At 41.5% G+C, this 25,557-nt stretch overlaps 1 protein-coding gene and 1 long non-coding RNA gene across 9 annotated transcripts in view; one reads left to right on the top strand and one right to left on the bottom strand.

The window, feature by feature from the left end:
• The window catches only part of SIPA1L1 (signal induced proliferation associated 1 like 1), a 150,734-nt gene that overhangs the window by 54,615 nt on the left and 70,562 nt on the right, over nucleotides 1–25,557 (top strand). The gene's annotated exons all lie outside the window — the stretch shown is intronic.
• The window catches only part of LOC310710665, a 48,202-nt gene continuing 41,107 nt past the window's right edge, over nucleotides 18,463–25,557 (bottom strand). Inside the window, exon 3 of the long non-coding RNA XR_014528175.1 lies at nucleotides 18,463–18,542. This is a non-coding gene — a long non-coding RNA (uncharacterized lncRNA). The remainder of the gene's footprint in view (nucleotides 18,543–25,557) is intronic.

Here is a 25,557-nt window from a genome sequence, read left to right as displayed (position 1 = left end):
TAAGTGCTGTTAGCCCCATTGTACCTGCAGCTAGGGCATTCACCTGTTATTTAGTCTGATCTTCCCTGTATAATGTACACCTTGTTTTGTGTGCCACAAACAGAGCAGAATTCTTGGTATGCAGTTGGGTAAAATTGTGGTAAACCAAACATGTATGGTAGTCGTCCTCCCCCCCAAATCTTAGGATATTCTTAATTACTGTGTTCAGTCTTGTTATGCCTGCAGTAAGAATAATAGTAATAAACAGTGATGGTTGTGAACATGATTAAAAATTACATTATGAGTATGTAGGCCCATGCTTTTCATTATCATTTTAAAGTTGTATTATCCAACTACAGAATCATCACCATCATCTCCTCCTCCTCCACACAGTTACCATTGTGCCCTAGATCATTTCTGATATGCTTATTTGAAACTTGTACCCATTTTTGTTATAGCCTAATCAGTAAGTATGTTTGCTGCCAGAAATGGAGAACTTGTTACCCTCTAGGTGTTGTTAAATTCCAACTCCTATCAGCCTCAACCAGCATGGCTACTAATCAGGGATAATGGGAGTCCACCAACATCTGCAGATGTGAGGAAAGCTTTCCAGTGCTTTATTTTTCTGTGGAGAATTTGCCATTTTAAAAGTTTGGTTGCAACAATGAACCAGATGCCAGTTGCAAATACAATATTAAGAAAGCTTGGCACTTTCACCATTTTTAGGTTTGTTTAATAAATGCCTGTAAAATAGACGTGCTAAATTAGATCACTCACAAAGGCTGGGATGGAGAACCAATGATCAAGAATGATGGAATGAACCGTATGAACTGACCTGGACCCTGTGATCATCATCTGAAACCCTTATTTGTGTGCCTCTTCTGCGAGAGGTCCAGAGGTGGCAACATGAAAACAGACTTTTCAGCGGTGGCTCTCCCCAGGGGGGCTGGTCTGGCACCTTCCGTACATATCTCTAGGCACCAGGCAAAAACATTATTCTTCTCCCTGGCCTTTGGCTAGTTAAACAATCCATAGTGTTTTAAACTGTGTATGGTGGGGGTATTGTTGTAGGTCAATAAGACCTGGAGGACCACAAGTAGGTTCCTCCTTCCTGCTCTAGAGGCATCAGTAAGTTTTCTGATGCAAATAACCCTAATTTTCATAGGTTATGTTTTACAGTTCAGAATTTTCTGGAGAACCAACCTTAGTGGTTGGCCTACAGTAAAACAATTTAAAGCTACCAATACACTGTAGAAACATGACACGTTTATACCATACTTGGTCACCTGTTTTACTGCTCTCATTTGCTATTAGGTTTGTGGTGCAGGCCACCTCCTAAGTGATCTCTTTGGGTATACCACCTGTCCTTCCCTTCGTATTGTGCAGTCAAAGGGGTACTTGTTAACACTCACTGAGAGTGGTATAAGGAGAATCACTCCTGTGTCCACAGGGAGTCCTGGAGACTCTCGGTTGTAAGTTACTCCATAGTGACTCATGCACTGAAGGGCAGTGAGGTGTCTCTGGCTGGCTGGTTGTGTGTGGTGGTGTCTCTCTGTATGGATTTGCATAGCCCATGCATGACTGATCTGAGGGAAATGTTGCCTTGTTCTCTGCAGCTGATTATTGGTGCTTGGGGAATGGCTGTCAGAGTTGCAGTGTATAGCATCCTAACAAAAAGCAATGCAGATATTAAGACTGGGGTAAGTGGGCCACAATTGTGGCGTGCCTATAGGGTTGCCAGGACTGTGTCTGATTCTTTCTGATTGCTTCATGTGTTTCATATGAGTTGTCCTTGGCTTTATCGTGTGATGCCTGTTTGGACTAAAGGGTTAGCTCCTTTTGTTTCCAGGCAACCAGTTACCCATGTTTGTGAAGCCTGTTTGAGGAGGGAGGAGAGAGGCTACAATAGAGTTCAGTTTTCTTCCTTCTCGCTTCCATATACGCCTACACTATTGTGTTTTTTACTCAGTTCGGCAAGTGGTTTTTATCACTTTCTCTGCTGTGTAGGCGGCCTTCTGTGTCATACTTGAACTTTGTAAGAAATTTAAACCCGTTTTGTACAGCAGATCTATAATTTAACATTAAAGAAAAAGAAAATGGAGGGGCTGTTTTCAGAGTTGTGATGCATTTCAGTTCTAGCCAAAAAGGTTGCAGCTCTGAGAAAAGTATAAAAAGAAAAGAAAGTATTATACAGATATATATTACGCAGATCTAAAAGGTGACATCACTGGGTTCCTCTTGTGAAAGATATTCATCATTTCTCTCCTCCCCCCATTTGAGGTTTCTACCAAAGTAAAACAGGGCAAGATAAGCAAAAGGAGATTTTGGTATTTTTAGAGCCCCTGATTTGGATTTCGCAACCCCCTCCTACCTAGCAGCTGAAACTTTTGCTTTTTTAAAGCATGCCACATTTAGTTTACTAAACTGAAATGTCGATAAACATTTCTGGATTTGGAGTTCATTTGAGTATCTTTCATTACATGCTCATTTATATTGTAACTAATGGTATAAACCATCTGGATTTGTTTTTCTTAAATGTCTACCTTTTGACAATAGATGAGCAGGGCTTGGCTTCTCCTGTTGTCTGTAAGTGGCACACTTGATCCCAGTCTCTTACTAGATTCACAACTTTGTTTTGTTGTGCAGCATTTGACACTTAGTTGGAACCAGTGCCAGGATTTGAGATGAACTAGATCATGGGGGCTGGATACTGCCCAATCACCTTCTCAATCCGGCCTGCGGATGGTCCGGGAATCACCGTGTTTTAAATTACCACTCCTTGATAGAATGGCCATATTTAATAACTTCATTTTTTTCACTACTACCTGACCAAGCTTGCCACATCTTAAAAAAAATATACTTCCTTCTCTGGAACCTGCCCAGACTTCACATAAAGCTTCACTTCTCCTTTATAGCAAAGGGCTTCATACTGGGAGCTAGCCCTTTTCCCTCCCTCCTGGCCTAACCAAAGGCCAAGCAGCCAGGATTCAGATATATATATTTCAAAATATCTGTGGGTTGTATCCAATGGTGTTATTCAGCTGATGGTAAGCCAGTGCGGTGGGAAGTGAAGCAATTTTCTGTGATTCTCTCTGTCCTTTGCAACTTCCCCTAAAACTGCTCTAGAGCATCTTCAACCCTCTAGAGCACATTTAGGAGGGGTGCAGGGAGCTGCAGGGCTAAAGAAGAATCACCAAAAATTGCTTCTCTTTTAGTTCCACTGACAGAAGCCTTGCCACCATTGGATACAACCCTGTCTTAGTAAATCTCAATCTCCCTCTCCATCTCTCTCTCTCTCTCTCTCTCTCTCTCTCCCTCTCTCTCTCTCTCTCTCCTGAATGGGTACTCAAAGTATAACTTCATGGCATGCTTTCTTGTTCACAGTACTCGTAATAAACCACAAATGGCTTTTGAAATTCCTGACAGGATACCAAGCAGCTTGTTTGTCCACAACTTAAATAAATTTGGTAGCCTGAGTGCATATGCAGTTTGCCACAACTTTGGCAAGCTTTGATAGCCAGCCAGAATTTATGGGGGTCATATCTATGACCCTGCCGCTCCCTCAGCATGGAGAAGGGGTTGGGTCTCTGACATGGAGACTAGAGGCTTGTCTCTGTTGTGCGAAGTTCTGTGATGCTCAGAGCTCCTCTGAAGTGCAGCATGACTGAAAGGGTGATACCATTTCCTCCCCCTCCACCTGCCTGTAAACTTGGGAGAAGGAAGTAGCCTCCTCACGCTTGCCAGAGATGGAGGGATGGTTTGGTGAATGGATTTGTGGAATTCTGGCCACAAGACTTTCTACATTGCACCCATAAAGTATTTTAAATGAAATCAAGTCTGTCTACAAATAAGCATGACTTCCCTGTTATAGTATGCCATATTTTCTTTCGAATTGCACAAACAGCGGCACCTCTGGTCCGTTCCGGAGGTCCGTTCTTAACCTGAAAGCATTCTTAACCTGAGGTACCACTTTAGCTAATAAGGCCTCCTGCTGCTGCCGCCACACCACTGCTGCACACAATTTCTGTTCTCATCCTAAGGTAAAGTTCTTAACCCGAGGTACTACTTCCAGGTTAGCGGAGTCTGTAACCCGAAGTGTTTGTAACCCGAGGTACCACTGTAGTGTATTTTGAAGTTGTCTGACAGAACAGGTTTCTCCCTGTACTGTATTTGAAGTTGGAAGACTGTGCTGTTGCAAGCAGGATTTTTAAAAAAATGTTCCAGTAAAGCAGCCATCTGAAAAAGCTTGTTTTGTGGCATGTATTTCTGTCCTAAATATAAACCAGTGCAGTAAACAATTGTTTTGTCTCCTGAATACTTTGTTTGAAGAATGTAACTTGTCTTGTGACACTTCTGCTTTAGCACATTTGAGCTGGTTATTCAGGGGGGAAATTGGTCTGTTGTATGTACCCTTCACTTATTTCTCCTATAAGCTATATTTTTTAAAAAAAATGTTTACCTGTACAACAGATTTGTTTCCATATGTGCAATATTGTCTTCTGTATAGCTCAAAGTTTATTCTACTTTTCCTTTATTGTTTTTTCCAAGTCAGTTTAAACAGACCAGATTGCTAGGTATGATAAAGTATATCCTTTTGCTTGCTCCACAAAATATAAGTATCAGGAATACAGTCATACCTCGGGTTACAGATGCTTCAGGTTGCGTTTTATCGGGTTGCGGACTGCCGAAACCCGGAAGTACAAGAATACCCCTTCCTCTTGGTTCATGTGGGAACCAATGACACTGCAAACAATAGCCTCCAGAAGATCAAAAGAGACTACGAGGCTCTCGGCAGGAAATTGAAGCAACTAAATGCACAAATTGTCATCTCGTCTGTCCTCCCAGTTGAACGACGTGGCCCAGGGAGAGAGGGGAAAATAGTGGAAGTGAACAGCTGGCTTCGCAAATGGTGTAAACAGGAACGGTTTGGATTCTTAGATCACGGACTGCAGTTTCTTGAAGATGGACTTCTGGCAAGTGATGGGCTGCACCTCACAACGGTTGGGAGAAATGTTTTTGCCAAAAATCTCAGAAACCTCATCAGGAGGGCTTTAAACTGACTAATGTGGGGGAGGGAGACAGTGCTCCTGAAGGTAGGAGTCTATCAATTAATGAAGATGATCATCCAAATGTCATAGACCAAATGGAGCAAACAGCACGCGGACCTAGTGGAGGGAGGAAAAAATCCTTAAATAAGAGACACGGGGGAATGATTAATGGACTTCAATGTCTGTACACTAATGCGCAAAGCATGGGTAATAAACAAGATGAGCTTGAGCTCTTGGTACAGCAAACTAAATATGACATAATAGGCATCACTGAAACCTGGTGGGATAAGTCCCACGATTGGAATGTAATAATGGGGGGATACAATCTATTTCAGAGAAACAGACCAGACAAGAAAGGAGGAGGAGTGGCGTTATATGTCAGGGATGTGTATACCTGTGAAGAGATCCAAGATTTAGAACCTCAAAGCCAAAGTGAGAGCATTTGGGTCAAAATTAAGGGAGAGAAGAATAACAGAGACCTCATTGTGGGAGTTTACTATAGATCCCCAAGCCAAACGGAGGACATAGATGCTGCCTTCCTGGAACAGATGGCCAAGCATGCAAAAGGAAGGGAGATAGTAGTAATGGGGGACTTCAATTACCCGGATATTTGTTGGACGTCAAACTCAGCCAAGAGCATAAGGTCAAACAGATTCCTCACTGGCCTTGCAGACAACTTCATTGTCCAGAAAGTGGGAGAAGCAACAAGAGGAACAGCCATTTTAGATCTGGTCCTAACCAATGTTGATGACCTGGTTAGTGGGGTAGATGTGGAAGGATCATTAGGCACGAGTGATCATGCTCTTCTGAAGTTTACTATACATCGGAAAGTAGCAGCCAAGCATACTAGGACTCAATTTCTTGACTTTAAGAAAGCCGACTTCATAAAACTTAGGGAAGTGCTGGGTGAGATCCCATGGACAGCAATACTAAAAGGAAAGGGAGTTCATGATGGCTGGGAGTTTGTTAAGAGGGAGATAGTAAAAGCACAACGTCAGGCAATACCAATGAGACGAAAACATGGAAGGTGCCTAAAGAAACCAGGGTGGCTATCTAAAGAACTTTTAACTGAATTAAGATTAAAAAAGGATGTGTACAAAAAATGGAAAAGGGGGGAAACCACCAAAGAGGAATTCAAACAAATAGCCAGCACGTGTAGACACAAAGTCAGAAAAGCTAAAGCACAGAATGAACTCAGGCTTGCTAGAGAGGTTAAAAGCAACAAAAAAGGTTTTTATGGGTATGTTCGTAGCAAAAGGAAGAACAAAGAAACAGTGGGGTCACTCAGAGGAGAAGATGGTGAAATGCAAACAGGGGACACAGAAAGGGCTGAACTCCTCAATGCCTTCTTTGCCTCAGTCTTCTCCGATAAAGAAAACAATGCCCGACCTGAAGAATTTGGAGCAAATGATTCAGCAAAGGAAACACAGCCCAGAATAACTAAGGAGATAGTACAAGAATATTTGGCTAGATTAGATGTATTCAAGTCTCCAGGGCCAGATGAACTGCATCCAAGAGTATTAAAAGAACTGGCAGATGTGATCTCAGAACCACTGGCAGTCATCTTTGAGAATTCCTGGAGAACAGGCGAAGTCCCAGCAGACTGGAGGAGGGCAAATGTTGTCCCTATTTTCAAAAAGGGGAAAAGAGAAGACCCAAATAATTACCGCCCAGTCAGTCTGACATCAATAGCAGGGAAGATTCTGGAACAGATCATTAAGCAAACAGTCTGTGAGCACCTAGAAAGGAATGCTGTGATCACCAATAGTCAGCATGGATTTCTGAAAAATAAGTCATGTCAGACTAACCTGATCTCGTTTTTTGACAGAATTACAAGCCTGGTAGATGAAGGGAACGCAGTGGATGTAGCCTACCTTGATTTCAGCAAGGCATTTGACAAGGTGCCCCATGATATTCTTGTAAAGAAGCTGGTAAAATGCGGTCTTGACCATGCTACCACTCAGTGGATTTGTAACTGGCTGACTGACCGAACCCAAAGGGTGCTCATCAATGGTTCCTCTTCATCCTGGAGAAGAGTGACTAGTGGGGTGCCACAGGGTTCTGTCTTGGGCCCGGTCTTATTCAACATCTTTATCAACGACTTGGATGATGGACTCAAGGTCATCCTGATCAAATTTGCAGATGACACCAAACTGGGAGGGGTGGCTAACACCCCAGAGGACAGGATCACACTTCAAAACGACCTTGACAGATTAGAGAACTGGGCAAAAACAAACAAGATGAATTTTAACAGGGAGAAATGTAAAGTATTGCACTTGGGCAAAAAAAATGAGAGGCACAAATACAAGATGGGGGACACCTGGCTTGAGAGCAGTACATGTGAAAAGGATCTAGGAGTCTTGGTTGACCACAAACTTGACATGAGCCAACAGTGTGATGCGGCAGCTAAAAAAGCCAATGCAATTCTGGGCTGCATCAATAGGAGTATAGCATCTAGATCAAGGGAAGTAATAGTGCCACTGTATTCTGCTCTGGTCAGACCACACCTGGAGTACTGTGTCCAGTTCTGGGCACCACAATTCAAGAAGGACACTGACAAACTGGAACGTGTCCAGAGGAGGGCAACCAAAATGGTCAAAGGCCTGGAAACGATGCCTTATGAGGAACGGCTAAGGGAGCTGGGCATGTTTAGCCTGGAGAAGAGGAGGTTAAGGGGTGATATGATAGCCATGTTCAAATATATAAAAGGATGTCACATAGAGGAGGGAGAAAGGTTGTTTTCTGCTGCTCCAGAGAAGCGGACACGGAGCAATGGATCCAAACTACAAGAAAGAAGATTCCACCTAAACATTAGGAAGAACTTCCTGACAGTAAGAGCTGTTCGACAGTGGAATTTGCTGCCAAGGAGTGTGGTGGAGTCTCCTACTTTGGAGGTCTTTAAGCAGAGGCTTGACAACCATATGTCAGGAGTGCTCTGATGGTGTTTCCTGCTTGGCAGGGGGTTGGACTCGATGGCCCTTGTGGTCTCTTCCAACTCTATGATTCTATGATTCTATGATTCTATGATTCTAAGAACAGGTTACTTCCGGGTTTTGGCGGTCACACATGCGCAGAAGCGCTAAATTGTGCTTTTCGCATGTGGAGAAGCGCCGAATCGCAACCCATGCATGCGCAGGTGCACCACTGTGGGTTGCGGATGCTGCAGGTTGTGAACATGCATCCTCTACGGATCACGTTCACAACCCGAGCATCCACTGTATGTGGTTATTTGCTGAAAACACTTCTTTGCGTATTTGAAAACATAGGGTTTGGGGGAGAAGTTGGTAGGTAACAGTTACATTCACTAAGGCAGTGAAAAACCTATAACGTGTAGGTGGAATAACTTATTTTTCATCCTGATGTTTCATCATTTTGCTTTCCTGTGTTTCATTTCCTTTTGTTGTGTTTTCAATCAATGTTTTTCCCATTATCAGTGTAAAATCTCAGTGCAGGAAAGGGATGCCTCTGAAAAATGTGATCATATCTTGAGTATTTTTACAAAGTCGAATAAAAATATTGGCAGCATGCCCCTCCTTGTTGGAAAGCAGTCTGGTGAAACAGAGTGTGTGAGATCAAGAATGTAATTAGCTGTAACAAAGAATAGGATGCTACACAAACCTTCCCCAGTGGCATTGACCCCTACATAAAATATCAGGTGTGAACCGTGTGCAGAGAGTCAAGAGAATACACATTCTCTCCTTGTTAGGAGACTTGTACTTGGGCCCATGTGGGTGGTGCCTTACCATCACCATGTCCTTTTAGCCTAGCCCAGTAACCCCTTACCTTCCACCACCTTTTTCTCTGTGCGTGGTTCCAGTTCCTGTTGCCTAAATCAGTGGTTCCTAATTGATGGTCTGCGGACCCCAAGGGCTCTGTGTAACCCACCCCAGGGGGTCCGTGGCACCATTCACTAGGGCTGGGCGATGTCAGCTTTTCAACATCGCGGTTTGGCGATATACCATGATGTTGAAAAAACAAGATGCATTGGTCTCTGTCCACGAGTCACTGGGTGAAACTGCCCCAGCTCTCACCTCATGAGCTGAGGCGGTTTCAGCCAGGCTTGCAGGCTGGGACAATGCAACTTGTTTGCGCTGCTCAGCTGGGGTGAGGGAATGTTCCCCCCTCCCAGCTGAGACAGCCCCCTGCTCTCAACGTTTGCATGTGAATGCGAACTCTTGACTTCCTCCAGTGGACGCTGCTAGCAGAGGGACTCAGGAGCAGTGGCAGTTACCACCGACATTGCGGTCTGCTCCTCATACCAGTCCTGGGCGATATACCATCCACATAACAAAAACTACCATAGAGATAGCAAAAATTTCAAAAGTGTGGGGTCCATGGCTTGGCTTTTGAAAAACAGGGGGTCCACAGTACTTGGAAACCATTGTTCTAAACCTTTTTGCCGACCTGAAGCAGTTGCCTGTGCATAAAGAACAGCCTGCACATGGTTGCTAGTTTACTAAGCCTTCATTTGCTTCCTGCCTTGCTTCCTGCTCAGCCTTGATGTTGCCCAGCTTCCATGTTCCTATGTCTTAGGTTTTAAGGTTAGGTTGGGGTTTGGGGGGGGGGGCGCGTTAGGTAACTGATATCTACTTGTCTTTGTTGAACAGTGACCGCTTATCCCTGTGGAAACTATGCTCCAAACTGATGTATGATGGGCTTATCCAGATGAATGTCTTAAAGTATCTAAAATGTTTGCCTTAACTGGTATCATACTGTTTACAAACCAAGATGCAAAATCCTTTAAAGGCTTGTAGGTTCCCTGACTTGAGCAGCTGTCAATGTACCCTTAACCCAGTCTGGTTCTTCATAATGGTTTCTTGATCCCTTTAAAAATTAAGCCGTGAGCTCCCCTTTTACAGGGCCGAAGGGGAATAATGTGGTACAGGCTTTCTCCTTCTCACCAGCAAATTTCTAGACCTGTTGCAGCAGTGTCTGCTGGGATTTCAATCATTTTAAAAAAGATGCACAGCCCTAGCAGCTGTAATCTTTCCTAGCTCAGATTTGTAGCTTATTCTGATGTGGCTAGAGAGATTGGCTGCATTTAAGAATTCTGCTGTGTATCCATCCTAAATAAATTGTGCTTTCACTTCAAATGAAAGACAGTAAAGGATAAAATATTTTCTAAATCATTCTTACTGCATTCAGAAGGGTGATAAATACACTTTCATGCACTGTATTGTGGTTGGAATTTTAATTATAAAAGGATCTGCACATTTATCTTTGTCCCCTCCTTTCCCCCCCTGAAGTGGCAATGGTGAGGGGAGGGGGAGAGAATTCACTTGGCAAAATAGCAGGCACACACATTTTATTTTTTTAAAAAAAGTTGTGCTTAGCGTTCTGGTTATAAAAACATTATGGCAATAACCATGGGAACATAAGAGCTACCTAGCACTTATGTTATGTATTATGGAAGAAAGTTGTAAACTTTGAATCCTACTCTCTCTCTCTCTCTCTCTCTCTCTCTCTCTCTCTCTCTGTGTGTGTCTGATCGGCAAGTCCTAGGCTCTGTGGTTTAACCCACAGCGCCACCCGCGTCCCATCCATTCTGCCTACCTTTCTCCAAATGCAATTTTTTTTAGGGTAGAGGATGTGTTCCTGCAGTTCCTAGGAGGGGTTTGTGTAAGGTGCAGGAATTTTGGGGTACTGTACTTTTTTCTTTGAAAAGTGTCCAGAATGTAATTATATGCATTTTTTTAAATATAAAAAAATCTTAGATATTTGAAATATCTGTTTACAAGTTAAATGCAGGTATTAGACCCAATACAGGGATACCTCGGTTTTCTAACAGTCTGCAGAAAACTGAAAAACAACAACACATGTACAGACAGCGGAAGCCATTCGACTTCCAAGCTGCATTTGAAAACGAAAGCATTTACTTCTGGGTTTTCAGCGTTCGGAAACCGAAACGTTCGGCTTTCGAGACGCTCGAAAACCGAGGTACCTCATCTATTTTACAATTAGTGATGAACACATTTTTCATGGATTTGGTCAGTCGGTATAGACATCCACAGTGAAGTGTTGATAAGTTGTCTTCAGAAATGTCTGCCTGAAACCACTTTGTTAGCTTATATCTTATAAATTGGTTTCACAAAAGAACACCTGCTGGGCATCTGGTAATGACTCATGCAAGGTCACTGTTACCCAAAAATAGATTTGCTACCATGCGAGATTAATTTTACTATCATTTCTGCTGTGGAATTCATGGAGCCTTGATAAGTTATTCCTGAGTTATTGACCTGGAGGTGGCAGACTGGACCAGGTGGTATTGTAGATGTATGTCTCTAGATGGGGGACTTTACTGTGGGAAATTGCTTTCTAGTATCCCTGTTAAACTTGTTCATGTTTCAGAACACATAGTAGGAGAGTGGCTGAAGTGTTATAATGATAATTTTTTAAAAGCACACATTATTTTGAATACACAAAGAGAGGGGGGATGCAGGTGAAGATCATGTCCGATCCTGCTGTAGCTAGTCACTTCCCCTTACCCCACCATGGTCCTTCTAACAAGTACCCTGAGTGAATGATCCTGATATTGTATGTTAATATTGATTGCTGTGGGTTTTTTTTTTAATTAAAAATAGTTTAATGTTACTTGTAAGCTGCCATGGGAGGATTTGTAACCTGAAAGTCCGCACATAAATAATGTTAATAAATCAATTCACATATATTCCTAGTAAATCCATGCCACCTCCCATATCCTACTAATATAGAAAGTTAATTCAGTCACTATTTGGTCAAATAGTAGCAGCAGGTTTATAGATCTTAGTTCTAAAAATGTTGACGTAAAATCAATTCAATGCAATTTAATTAATGCAAAGTTTTCGATAGGGATAATATAAATTATGAAATATTAACCGCATGCATGTAGTGTGCATGCATGTGGGGCTGTGGTTTAAGGGGGAGATATGGATTAGTTACTAATTAAATCAGGAGTTTAATTCTTTGTTTAAGTCTTGACTCAATCAATGGTAAACGTCTCCATGCTTGTTTTATAGCTTATAAATGCATGCTGCATTATGAATGATGGACATTGTTGTGTGTTAAATACTGCTGTTTGCTCAGAAAGAAAATAATACAAGCTACTTACACTGCAAAATTTTCAATAGATTTTTATAGTTTATAGCCAATGTCCATCACAATACAATATAAGCACAAGTCATATAAGTACAGAATGAAAGACATCTCACACGTCAGACCAAGACACATCTGCAATGTCCAGAATTTTTTTAAAAAAAACTTTCCTTCTGTTCATTATCCCTAGGGTTTGGCACTTGCACTACCCATAAAGGTTGCCCTTATATTTCTTGCCTCTAGTGCAAATAGTGCCACCCTATAACTGATGCATTTATCAACATCTTCCAACAGCCATTTAATTTTAAAGACATCTGGTTGACCTTCTGAGGCGGTCTGAAAAGTGGAGATAAATTTGGATCTGGGTGACTCATACAACGGGCAAGCTAGAATATAATGTCCAATATCCTTAATAGACCCTGATCCACATATACAGAGGTGCTCTCTTGCAGGTCTGCTAGTATATCTTCCAGCCAGGTATTCAGTAGGCATGGTCTGGAAGCTGAGCTGGGTGAAAGCAAGTCTAACGGGGGGGGGGGGGAGTTAGTTCTTGCAAGTACATAGCCCTTTTGTGGTCTGTTTTAATTTTAATATACCAAATAGCAGATTTACAATTTTTTATGTATTCAAGATCTATTTTTGCATCTTCGCTAAACACAATATCTCATATCTTACGACCAGAAGTTGGAGAGATCAAATAACTCTGCATCAGACTTCTACAGGATTTTACCCAGCCTTCCCTATTCTGCAATCCAAAAACAAAAAACAAAAAAACCATATTTTGGCTAAGTGTTGTTCTGGTTGTAATGATATTTTTTCCAAGTACAAAAATTTAGATTTGTGTCTATGGGCTTTTATAGAAGGAAGACCTTGTGCAGTTCTTAGTAATGCTCTGGGTGTACTATGTAGCACTACCAATATCATACACAGAAACTTATTTTGAATTACCGTATTTTTTGCACCATAACACTCACTTTTTTCCTCCTAGAAAGTAAGGGGAAATGTCTGTGCGTGTTATGGAGCGAATGCCTGCGGGTGGCGGGGGGGATCTGCTGCAGTCGTGAGCAGAGGATCCATGGTTCCCCTTCCTTCCCTCCTCCGTGGTTACAAAGCATGGATCCACATGGATCCTCAGGATTTTTGCATTGGGCTACTCCAAACCCACTGTCAGATCACATGTCTGTGGCCACAGCACGAACCTCAAAAATCTTATATCCACTATTTCATGTAGAATATTTTTTTCTTGTTTTCCTCCTCTAAAAACTATGTGCGTGTTATGGTCTGGTGCGTGTTATAGAGCGAAAAATACGGTACATCAAGTTCCTCCCTGCAGTGGTTACTCCAGATTGGTGAACCATATAAAAGGTGAGACACAATCTTGGCTACAATTTTTTTTTAATGCTGGTTCTACTAAACAGTGGCCCTCTGTGTGATACAGTTTCTTTATGGGCCCTAATAAGCATGTAGCTGAAAGTGCTATTGTTTCTAGGTGGGTGTGGCATAGGGTATTTTCAGAAAAATTAAGCCCTAAATATTTATATGATTGGCATTGTTCGATATTATGTCCATCCAGGGTCTATATGTGTTTACTCCTTTTGGCAAACACCACCACCACCTTCGTTTTGCTATAAGTCTTCTCTTACAGTAGCTTCTAAATTTGATGTGTAACCTTCTACCAATTAGATGAGTGTCATGTCATCTGTATAAAGCGAGACTGGGATCTTCTGTTTCCCAACTGCAGGAGGGAAAACATCAGATGAGGAGGCAAGCTCCTGGCCTATGTTCTTTATGTAAAGATTAAATAGAAGTGGTGCCAAGATGCAGCCCTGTTTAACTGCCTACACTGTTGGGATTGAATCAGATAGAAAACCTGTCCTGCCAACTCTACTTTTAATGTCAGTATTGGTATAAAGTTGTTTCACAAGAAACAGCAGGTGTTTTATCAACTGAAATGGCATCTAGTTTCTCCCATAAGTGTTGCCAGTCTATTGAGTCAAACAAAGATGAAAGCTCAATAAATGTAACATAACTTCTTTAAAGATCTGTTTACATACTTTTGTATAAGGTAATTCAAGACAATGCACTATTGTGCTATACCCCTTACAAAACCTGCCTGTAATGGGCACAAAACCTGATATTCTTCTACCCACTGTTCTGATTTGTCTAGTAGAGCAGTATATATGCCGTGCAAATATAGTAGCAGGGACATCAGGGAGGCTTATTGGGTGGTAGTTCTAAGTGTCCTCTTGATCACCTCTCTTATAAATTGGAACTATAATGCTAGATGTCCAACAATTTGACATTATTCCAGTTGAATTAATTGATGTGAAAAGTTTTGCCAGGATTGGTGCCCAATCAGATAGAAAGCCGTATTTCCAAAAATATGAAACCCATTTGGCCAGTGGAATTTATCACCAATTTATCATGATTTTGGGCTGGTGATAACATTGTTGAAAACCTGACCTTGCCCAGCCCCAGGTAGGGGGTGGTAAGATCAGTCCTGGTGGGGGGGGGGGGGAGATCAGTCCTGGTGAAATGGCCCCGTCGCTTGCTTACCTTACACTTATTGTGGTAGTGGCACCTCAGTCACTACCCTGCACCCCCAATTCCTTCTTTCAGGCATTGCCTGATTTCAGGAATCTCAGCCTTTCTATAAACCATTCTCTGTGTACTGAGGAAGATGGTAAGCCAGGACTGGGTTTTATGTATGTGATGGCTCTTCTATAAAACTAAAGCAAAAATGTGCTGAATGCTTACAGAAATGCACAATGCAAAGGCTTTCCTTTGTATATGCTTCATATGCTGACTGAGCTCTGTGAAAAAATGACACTTCAGGGTTCCCCCCACCCCTTTGGCTGCTTGCATTTTTGGAAGCTGTACAGTGAAATGATTGAAAAGCTTGCATTCTTTTCATAGTCTCATAAATTAATTTTCTTCTTGTGTGAATGATTGCATTCCTGTGGCATACCATATTTCCCAGATTAATAAGATCATGGTAGTCAATGTTGGTATAAGTATCAGATACCCAATTTTAGGAATTTTACTGAGAGATGTTTAAGCATGTTCTCTGTGCACACTGTTAGATTTTAATTAAGTGCTTGTGATAGTTTGAATGGCTTTAATAGCAATTTTTAATATGTTTTAAAGTTGTCACATGGATGTATTAGGTTAACACCAATGGATGGAATGCAGTTTTTCTGTTCCATGAAACGAAGGACTTCAGATCCTGCTCACACCTCTAGTAATGGAAAGGGGGTTATTTTTCCAATTCACCTTTCCCCCTGCAGCCACTTTTGTCCCCTGAAAATCTGCTCCACAGGTTTGGGTCCCTCCAGGAGTGTGTGGAAGGTGGCACAGAAGGTGTGGAGAGAATCACACCTCCTTCTATTAGGAAAGACCTCTTCTAGGGTAAAGACACAACACACTTCTGTGAATGGAAGGACTCCTGTTTGCATAAGGGTAGAGTTTGATACAACCCAGTTTGCACAGGTTAACTGCATAAAGTATCTGAAATAAAGGCTGGAAGACTGAATATAGTGTTTAGTGTTTTTAGAGGAGGGGAATAAAGCAGAAGTGGATGACCTTTTGCCTCTAGATAGGGTCCCATCATTCCTGACTATTAACCATGCTGGCTGGGACTGGTGTAAGAAATAAAGGCTTGTTATTTCATTTTATCTGCATTTCTTTGTTCCCCAAAGTATGTAGTTTTGCATCTTCTTCTTTGCTTCTTCTTCTAAAGCTGCCCTGGGGGCTATAGGCTCTGAGGAGGGGTGTAACTATAAGCTAATTTCAAACCCTGTTCTTTGTGGTGGCCCCCATTCCCTCCACCCTTTTCATCAGGGGCATTATGAGTGAAACAAAATGGCTTCCAGGCCATGGCTGCTAAAAGATGAGCTTTGATGCTGATGCAGCAGTCAAGAAAAGGAAGAGGGAGACTCTGGTTACCTCTAAGGCTAGCGGTGAGCTTCCTTTCAACTCTGACAGCAAACTTGGGAAGAAAAAGCAGGATGCAGTCGAGCAGATATATACCATTGTATGTGCCTTTTAAATTATTTTAAAGTTTAGCTTTTTGTTACATTAGTGGATATACCTTGGTGGCGACCATTTTGGGTGGGTCCAGTTGATGTGTGACCGCAGACATGCAAGTACTTTTGGACCCAAAAGAGAGAGGAATGGGGGCAGAATGGGGGAGTGAGCATAACGAGGTGATGTATGCTTATGCGTGCTCTGCCAGTGAGCGCTTTGAAGTGGAACTCAACCCCTGTGGAAATGGGGAGTTGCCTGTGTATTGCCCCCAAACCTGAATTATTTAGAGCTATTTGAGCAGCCCTTGAATTAACATGAATGACTGCAACTAAAAAATGTAAGAATACTAAAATGATTCAAAAAATGAATATAAAAAGGAACTGAATGTGTTTATTTCATGGTCTTGTCTAGTACTGCAAAATAACCAACAAGTGATGATGATGATGATGATGATGATAATGATAATAATAATAATAATAATAATAATAATAATAATAATAATAATAATAATAATAATAATTCCCCAGCCACTCTAGGCAGCTTACAGCATATCTGAAAACCTAATAAAAACATCAAGCATTAAAAACCTCCCGATACAGGGCTGCCTTCAGGTGTCTTCTAAAAGTTGTGTAATTCTTGACATCTCCTTGACATATGAAGGGAGGGCGTTCCACAGCTGCTACTGAGAAGTCCCTCTGCCTCCAGTAAAGGTAGCATTTTTACACAGCTGGAAATATGTTTGCGAGTGAAAGGATATTAAGTATATTGTCATATGCTTTCTAAAAACTTTTTCTTCAAAATGAGCTTGTATTTTAGTCAAATTTACAATTCCCTAGGCATTGTTAAATTATTAAAAGACTGAAGGGATTTTTTAATATTAAAAGGAGGCAAGTTCTACAACTGTTAATCTAGTGGGTCTTTTGGCTTGAATATAGCTTTTGTTATTGAGAGAAGGATGTGTACAGCTGCTAAATAGTGAAAGAGAGGAACTGTCAGATTTTACTTATTACCTAAGAATCATGTTACAATGAAGCAGTTGAGACAATACGTATTTAAAATACTTATTTCAAGGTGTCTCACAACAGAAAACAATAAAATGCAATAAAACCAACAGTATATATTAAAAAATCGAACTGGAATAATCAACAGTTTCTTTTATGAGAAAATGTTTCCCATAAACACTGAATTGAGAAACTATAACATAACTTTTTGAAAAGTTGAAATACTTTCTTCTGAAATTGTTCTAAAAACAGGAATGGAATTTCAAAGACCAGAGAAATTTCTCGTTTCCTTTTCCAAGGATCTTTTAAGTCAAAAGAGCTGTGCAAGTAAGTTAATTGAGGGAAGAAGAGAGTGAAACATTCAGTATCATGTTCCATCAGTGCAGACATTTCAGCCTTCCAGATGGAAGAATACCTCCCCTCCTCCCACTGTGTGCTGTTCAGTGGTTCTCTCGACCCCCCAGAGCAGATTTGGGAGACATCGGCAGGAGAAGAGGAGAGGAAAGCCCCACTGTGCTAGTAGAAGCCCTTCTGCTGGCACGCTTGGTTATTTAAATCTGGGCCACAAGTTTTTACTATTGCAAATCTAGCCCTTCCCTCCTAGACATCACTTGCCTTTTCAGATGTTCTTAAAGTAACTGGTAAGCCAAAGGGAGAACCTGACGAGTCTCTAAATACGCTCATCGTATTTAATATATACTCATCAACTTCAGGAATGTTGGATACAGCTGGAAACGAAGCATATAGTATCTAAACATTTTCTGTACATCTTAAAATAGCACTAAGCTGGCTGCTGGACACTTCCTGTAGATTAATAACCATCTGGGCTTTCAGTACAGCCCAGCTGGCTATTAATCTGCAGAATAATATCATGGACATGAGCTTGTTAGAATTTATTCCAACCGCTGTTCGGCTGTTCATTTATGCATTCTTTGAGCAAAACAGAGAACTAATTGTCTTGGGCTGTGGTGCTGATCACACCTACTTGGAAGGTAGCCCTGAAGAAATTAGCTGGACCTAGTTCATTGTAAGTGTGGCTGGAAATTCTTGCTTGCAGAAAATCGGTGCTTGCTCGCTCGCTTTTCAACTTTATACTGTATTTATGTTATGACTGAATCAGTAGTGCACACTGAAGCACAGAAATGCAAAAGCTTGGTGCCAATCAGAGGTGCTGAAATCTGGAGAAATTTACTGACATTTGTCTTGTTTCTGGAAAGCAGGCATTGAACTAAAAATAACAACAACCCAGTAATCTTTCAGTACAACCCTGTTTGACACAACTTATGTCAAATGTGCTCATTCCTATTACCTGCTCAAACCTGCATTGAAATCCTAAGGGTAGATACAGTGATGCACATTTAATTGTGTAGAATTGGTAGGTCCCAAAGAAGAAAATATTATGGATGGGCTTTTCTAACTACAAAGAGAAAATGAAAGAGAAGTTCTCTGAAGCCATGTTCGGGAGTAGACGCAGAAGTACGTTTACTAGTAAGAAGTACAGTGGTACCTCGGGTTACATACGCTTCAGGTTACAGATTCCGCTAATCCAGAAATATTACCTCAGGTTAAGAACTTTGCTTCAGGATGAGAACAGAAATTGTGTTCCGGCGGCGCGGCAGCAGCGGGAGGCCCCATTAGCTAAAGTGGTGCTTCAGGTTAAGAACAGTTTCAGGTTAAGAACGGACCTCCAGAACGAATTAAGTACTTAACCAGAGGTACCACAGTATACTGGGACAGGTTCCTATAAAAGCAAGAAGCACTTCTCCCCCCCCCAGCCCCGTGGGTACGATTGCATGGGGAGCTGATCCCTTTGTTTCTAGCTCTCGCAGGGGAACAGTTTATTGCTGGGAGCAGAAGGGAAACATTGCTGGGTATGAATCTTTGTCTGTATCAGCCATTACATGCCCACATACCACTTGTACTAGTCCTTTTTCTCCAATATACCACTGACAACATAGGAACGTTGTTCTCATTTTAATTATCGGGGTTTTTTAAGCCCAAATGTTAGTATTGTGAGATGCTGAGGATGATTAAAGTAACACCATTCACACACAGCAGAATGCTGCAGTTGGCAGTGAGCTGTATGACAATTGCACTGCTGTGAAACAATGTAGTAGCACTCTTCTGGAACAATAATAATTGCCAAACAGTTATCAGAGTTTATCTGATATTTCTATGGTAACAAATCTCTTATTTCTACATCTATGTTCAGTACTACTTTTTTATTTTTAAGAAAAGCTGCCATCTGAATCTCTTTTATCTATCCTTTTAACTTTCAGTGTTTACTGCGGTGTGTAATGTTTTAGAGAAGTAGGCCGTAATAGCTTTCTTTGAACCTTCAAAGCGAGGTGCAAAGGGAACACTTGCACAGCAAATGCTTATTTGATGCTCAACAGCATATTTTTAATACGCCATGAAACATGAAGGCATTGCTGCATGCAGGCTTACTGCATTTTGACATTCAGTTGCACGACAAGTTTTTAACCAGAGGGTTGACAGGTTGGGGGTGGGGTAGTGAAGCGTATTTGTTGTTGCAAGCAAAAGGAAATCTCTGTGCGAGTTTATCTGGTTCAAAAAAAAAGACAGGTGTATAATATCAGAATGCTGCAATTGGAAATCCTAAGTTTTTTTAAAAAAAAGTTTTGCTAAATGAGGGCCAACTGTGGTAGAGTGTATTCCTCTTTTGAAGATGTAGGATTTAGAGATGATCCCTTGTTCTTTCCTCTATCATCATGTGTATTAGTGAAAGATCTTGAGGCCTTTTCATAATTAATGATACCTGATCATGACTTCATGCAGTCTATATAATTGGGTGCCTTTAGATAGTAATTGTGGTCCTCAGTAAAGGTAAAAAATCACCTCAGAGATCTTTGCAGACTGTTTCTTCATTTTATCCTGAATATATAGAGATTGACACAATAATAATTTCTGTGTAATGAATTTTAATTTTTTGGAGGTCAGTTTGGTTGCTTACTGGTTTTTGCTTTATCTTATGTGAAATTAGGCTGGCAATGGGATACTGTTTTGCCATATGCTTCGTTTCTCACTGCTGTACTGTGTTTACAGCAAAACAAACACAGCTGGAAGCAAAGCTAACTTTTCTTCTTCTTTGTGCATTTCTTTTTGTGTGTGTGTAAGCCTCATACCAGTGACCATTGGGTGGTGTTAGTTTGGCACTTCTTTTGTTCTTGTATGATATGTTTTGTAATTTTTTTAAAAAAAAAAAATTTCTGGTTCAAATCAGCATGAGAAAAACAAATTTAAAATGTTTAATTTGTTGCCTCGAAGTTTATCAAATCCCCCTTTTCAGCAAATTGATTTGGTGGGATAAAGTTGTACGTTAGAATGAAAATGCGATGTGCAAAGCCAACAAGTATAACAACATTCCATAATGAACTAAATTACCGTATTTTTCGCTCTATAACACGCACCTGACCATAACACGCACATCGTTTTTAGAGGAGGAAAACAAGGGAAAAAATATTCTGAATGAAACAGTGGACGTATCATTTTTGTGATTCATGCTGTGGCCACAGACATGTGATCTGATGGTGAATTTGGGGTGACCCAATGCAAAAATCCTGAGAATCCCTGTGGATCCATGCTTTGTAACCACGTTTTTGCACCATTGCAGCCCCAGGCAACAGTGGGTGCGTGATTTTGGGGGGGGGGCAGGCTGTAGCCATGGACATGCTATGTGCTCTGATGGTGAATTTGGGGTGACCCAATGCAAAAATCCTGAGAATCCCTGTGGATCCATGCTTTGTAACCACGTTTTTGCACCATTGCAGCCCCAGGCAACAGTGGGTGTGTGATTTTTTTTGGGGGGGGACAGGCTGTAGCCATGGACATGCTGTGTGCTCTGATGGTGAATTTGGGGTGACCCAATGCAAAGATCCTGAGGATCCATGTGGATCCATGCTTTGTAACCACATTTTAAGTGGGGAGGGAAGGAAAAACACAGAAGGCTAAGAATGCAGGAGAGGGCTATAACGTGAGGAAAGGAAGGCAAAAGTTTTCCCCCACCCACCCACACAAGCCAGCCACTGTTTAAGGATTTCATCCTTTTAAATGGAAGAAAGCATATTTGAATGCTGTGTGTCTCCAAAAACAAAAAGCAGGAAGTCAAATCAGAATTTTAAGCCGAACCTGTAATCTCTCTTCCCTTCACAAACATTGTTCCCTCCGGAGCAGGGACAGGATAGAGCGAGGGACGCTCTGCTTTCCCCTCTACTTGCCTGGAGGGGAGGGGCTTTCCCTGCTCTTTGTTCGGACGCTCTGCTTTCCCCTCTACTTGCCTGGAGGGGAGGGGCTTTCCCTGCTCTTTGTTCGGACGCTCTGCTCTCCTCTCTACTTGCCTGGAGGGGAGGGGCTTTCCCTGCTCTTTGTTCGGACGCTCTGCTCTCCTCTCTACTTGCCTGGAGGGGAGGGGCTTTCCCTGCTCTTTGTTCCGTTTGAGCAAACACAGCAACGAAACAGAGCAGGATGGGCAGTAAGACCCTGAGGCAGAATGCAGGAAAGCAACAGCTTTCTCTCTCACGGAGCTCCCTTCTCCCTGAAGCGCGGTTTGATTTTTGCCTCATTTTTCGGCTCCACGGACCACACATTCGCTGCATAACACGCACAGACATTTCCCCTTCCTTTTTAGGAGAAAAAATCTGCGTGTTATAGAGCGAAAAATACGGTATATGGACAGGAGGGAGGTTCTGCTGCAATATCACAAAATGACTAAACTCAAGTGATGTATAGTAATTGGATTACTTTAAAAATAAATATATTTCAAAAGGAGAAACTACCACATGGTTTTAGCCAGCAGGATTCTGTTTTATGCACCTTTACCATTTTTTTGTGGCTGTGCCCTCATGCTGACATAAATGGAAAAGATGAAGCCACAGTCTAGGTTCCAGTTCAGATGCTTTTGTTCCATAGCCTAAGATTAGGTAAACTTTAGGTTGAGGTGCATGTATAAAGTTTCACCTAGGCTCAAACTTTTAAGCTGACTCATTTGAATTTGAGAAGCTGAAAACAGAATGTTTTAGACCCATGGACAAATTTGGTTTTTTTGCTTTAGTCCCTTGGGTACCATCATGCACGACCACTTCTATCCACACACCCTAACCTGGATCAGCCAGAGAAAGATGGAGAAAAAGCACACATATACACAATATTTGTTTTTCCAAGGGATCTAAGTAAAAATCAAATCCGGTAGATTTAATTTGAGCCTTGAAAAGCATACAGTGGTATCTCGGGTTACATACGCTTCAGGTTACAGACTCCGCTAACCCAGAAATAGTGCTTCAGGTTAAGAACTTTGCTTCAGGATGAGAACAGAAATCATGCTCCAGCGGCGTGGCGGCACCAGGAGGCCCCATTAGCTAAAGTGGTGCTTCAGGTTAAGAACAGTTTCAGGTTAAGTATGGACCTCTGGAACGAATTAAGTACTTAACCCGAGGTACCACTGTATAGTTAAGTGGGAGATTTTCACCCTTCCAACTTCCTCCTTTAACAGTGTGTACTTTTCAAGAGGAAAAAGAAGTAACTATTCTCATCACCTCATGACCAAAGGCAGTGTGTAGGGAACTCAGAGCTTTCTTTGGGACCAACAGGAAGACCTCAAGGGCCACTGCACTCACAGCCACCACACTGGCTGCCGCTGCTGAACAATAAGCATTACTGAGCCTGGATACGACCCAAAAAGTCGATCTCAGAAAAGGTCTTTAGAAATGCCAAGCTTGGTCTGATGTGGTGTGTTTGGCCTATACATTAAAGTCCTATGCTAAGCTTAGTTTTGAATCTGTTGGTGGCTGGCGTAGTGAGTAAATGCGGAGATGAGTAAGACTGAAAGAAGCAGGGAGACTCTCTGATTTCAGCAAAGTAAAATGTTGTCTGGGTCATTGAGATATTAGACAAACATAGGTAATGCAGTGCTCTGTTAATTCCTTTAAAAGGAGTTGAAAGGAACTGCTGCTGTGTGATAGCATCAAGCAGTATCGCTGAGGGATATCTAATAGCTGATTATGCCATGCTGACACAGCAACTAGAGATTCTTCCCCCCCCCCCTTGAAGCTTCTCAGCTTAGTACAAAGTCACCTTCATGGGTTTTTTTTTGTACTGTTCCAAAGAATCTTACAGTGGCAGTGCTTGTGTAAATGGAATACTTAATATAACAATAAATATTTATATAGCCCATTTCAAGTTTTAAAATAGTTATTCACACGTTATCTCAGTAAGCCTCACAACAGCTCGTATTATCCCCATATTGTCAATTAGGATGATTTACCTAAGATGTCCTGTGAGTTCATGAATTTGTGATTTGGGACAGTATACAACAAACACGTCCTGTCAGCACAAGGATTTCCCCATCCAGCCCCAGATCTTCTCTGGACATTTGGGGGAACCACTAGAAGAGGTTTAGGGGAGGAGATGGGGAAAGTCCTTTTGCACAAGTATTGAATTGAATTTTATTTTATTATTACGGTCACAGACCAGTCCGGGTGCACAAGTATAAATCCAAAGTAGTACTTTGGATAGAACCCTAGTACACTACCTACACCAGTTTGCATAATGCTTGGGCTTATATGCTTCTTTCTTCTTCTTTTCTGTCAAAAGCTTCTGCTTTTGATTTTATGTTACAGGTGGCACCCACTTTGCATGGGGGGGGGTCCGTTCCTGGCCCTCACACACGTCGGTGGAGTGCGCTTAAGCCTGTTCCGCCCCATTCAGCCTTCTACCACGTCCAAAAGGACCCACACATCAATTGGACGTGTGCAAAATGGTCACTGCCTGAGATCATAGTTTCCCGTGATGATCAAACTTCAGGAATTGTGGCTTGTTTAACCTGTGTTGTGTTTGACAACCAACAAGAGCAAACCATGTTTTCAGATTCCGGTTTGTTTCCATCCCCTAGTTTAAACAGACCATAGTTCCCCAAGCTGGGAGAACATGGGCAATTCCTCCCTTTTATAGGTAGACTACACTACATCATCTTTAACTGTGTCTCTGGGTAACTATTTCCAATTACTTTCAATTAAGTTACAACTTCTAAACATTTTCTTCAAATCGTATCTGAAGGCGGGAATGTAAATATTGTATCCACTTCAGCTGTATATAAGATCCTTTATGGCACATGCTTATAGTTCATAGTAAAGAGCATTTTTAAAAGGTCTCTGCGGTGTATATGTTTAGTCTGAATAATAATTGGAAGCTTTTGTACACACACCAACAACTTTTTACTTCCATTGAAGGTTTCTCTCCCCCCTTCCCCTTTATTGTAATGTTCTCTGCCACTCATAGGAATTCACAGCTACTGCCTAATCAATCTTATTTTCTTATCCAACTGCATTCTTGTTAGTATTTCCACTAATGAAGAAATATTTCTAAAATTTTATGATTATTATTTTTTTAAATCAAGGATAAAGACCTTCCTAGTATAGAATATTGGAGCACAGATTCTTTTGCTCTGAACATGTTGCATACAGTGGGTTTCAGTGTGGTGTTAAACTGTTTGCAAATCAGGTGGCACTAAGATTTGCTTGCCTAATATTAACCTGCCAATGTTCAGCACATTCACTGATAGAATTCTTTTGTTCTCATGAACCCTACCTAATTTATAATTAATAAAGTGTGCTGTACATACCTATGCAAAGCAGATTCCTTGGATTCTCTTTTGCAGTTACAGAATGTTACCCAGAAATATACTCAAAGGGTTTGAGACTCGCTTCATGAGCGCTGTGACCTGCTCTGTTCCAGTCTTGCATGAATTTCTGCAGCAGGGACTTGTAAAGTTGCCAGCTGGGTGCCTGTAGATATCTTCAATTCATTAAGCATTACACTCTTGATTTAGCGGTTAGATAAGAGACTCAGTTTGAAAAGCTGTGCTTCATTCATTTTTTTGGCTCCAGTGTGGTGCCTCCTAAGAGGTGACATTCTTGCCTGGAGAAAATAGCACTCCACTAATCATTTTAGCAATAGAAGGGATGTGTTGCAGCCTGCTTGCTTTAAACTAGAATTCAGTCCATTCACACTTCCAGTCCGCCTTCTGCATTATCTTGGAGCCCTTCAGGCACTTGTAAAAACCACACTAAATCTGGATTAATTAGTCCAGAATAAATCCATTCCCTGCTTCTGACCTAAATTGCTAACTTCTTATAATTGCAACTTCACACACTAGGGCTTCAGGCAATTCACCAGGATGCCTAAAATGTTTAGCAGGGCAGAGTGCATCTTTATCCCAACTCCCAGTATGCCAGTTGTTTCTTAAAAGTTTAATTGAGCTGGAAGACTAAACCCACATAATTAAAAAAAAATGGGTATCAAGTGACTTCAGTAGAAAATATCAGATCACGGTGCCTTTCAAGCTAAGGCACTCTTCATTGTAGGTTACAGTATGACATTAATAATAATAAAAATGAACTCAATCATACATATACATA

Source organism: Podarcis liolepis (genome assembly GCF_965112155.1).
Source record: "Podarcis liolepis genome assembly, chromosome: 1".
Taxonomy (NCBI): domain Eukaryota; kingdom Metazoa; phylum Chordata; class Lepidosauria; order Squamata; family Lacertidae; genus Podarcis; species Podarcis liolepis.
Note: the sequence above shows the minus strand (reverse complement) of the source record. Positions and strands in the feature narration are given on the sequence as shown.